Source organism: Cyprinodon variegatus, unplaced genomic scaffold (assembly GCF_000732505.1).
Source record: "Cyprinodon variegatus isolate N-32 unplaced genomic scaffold, C_variegatus-1.0 Scaffold622, whole genome shotgun sequence".
NCBI lineage: Eukaryota > Metazoa > Chordata > Actinopteri > Cyprinodontiformes > Cyprinodontidae > Cyprinodon > Cyprinodon variegatus.
Window position 1 is genome coordinate 469,248 of NW_015151075.1, and position 772 is coordinate 470,019.

Consider the following 772-nt stretch of genomic DNA (forward strand, 5'->3'; position numbering starts at 1 on the left):
GGGGGCCGATTATATTGTGCATCCCTACACTAGAATATCACATTTTAGGTGGGAATTCTGAGCTTAATTCTGCTTTTCTCTCCAAGAACCTGAATTGTGCATAGCTCCTCACTGCCCCAATAACTGATGTTCTGTTAGGGAGTGGATCTATTTCCATTTAGCTGCTGATGTGGAGGGGGCCTTGTGAATGGGTTAGAAACAGATATAGCTAGAAAGCAGCCTAAATGCCTTTACAGCACATGTGCATATAGCATTTTTCCCAGTGGATGTGTTCAGAGAGACATACATTTTTAATAACGACGAACACCAGCCTCACAGTGCTTCAAGGCCGGCCGCAATTCCAAACCTAATTATGCTTGTTGGCAACTAAAGCAGGGAAGTATGTGGATTTGAAGAGCTTTATTGAGAGCTTGGCCTTATTAAAATGTAATTCCTTTGAGCAAAGAGAGCAGAAGAGAATTAATCAGGCATAAATAAGCTGGCAAAGGTCCCATGATGACACAGTCAATATGCTAACCTGACGTCAAGGTTTCTAAGTTTTAAAAAGTTTGATGAATGAATCAGAACAGGTTCAAACAGGAAGTTTAACTCAAAATGATAATAAATTTTGAAAGTATGTTTATTTCCCAGTAAAGCAGTGATAACGCCAATGCTGTTCAACATTCATAGTTTGAACATGCATGTGAAGGAATCTGGAAGCATGGGCTGGAAATGTTTGTTAGGAATCACACCACAATTTCCCAAAAGAACAAAGAGTTGTTGTTTATAGTTG

At 39.5% G+C, this 772-nt stretch overlaps 1 protein-coding gene across 2 annotated transcripts in view; it reads right to left on the minus strand.

The window, feature by feature from the left end:
* The window catches only part of atp8a1 (ATPase, aminophospholipid transporter (APLT), class I, type 8A, member 1), a 119,864-nt gene that overhangs the window by 90,618 nt on the left and 28,474 nt on the right, over positions 1-772 (minus strand). The window lies entirely within an intron of this gene.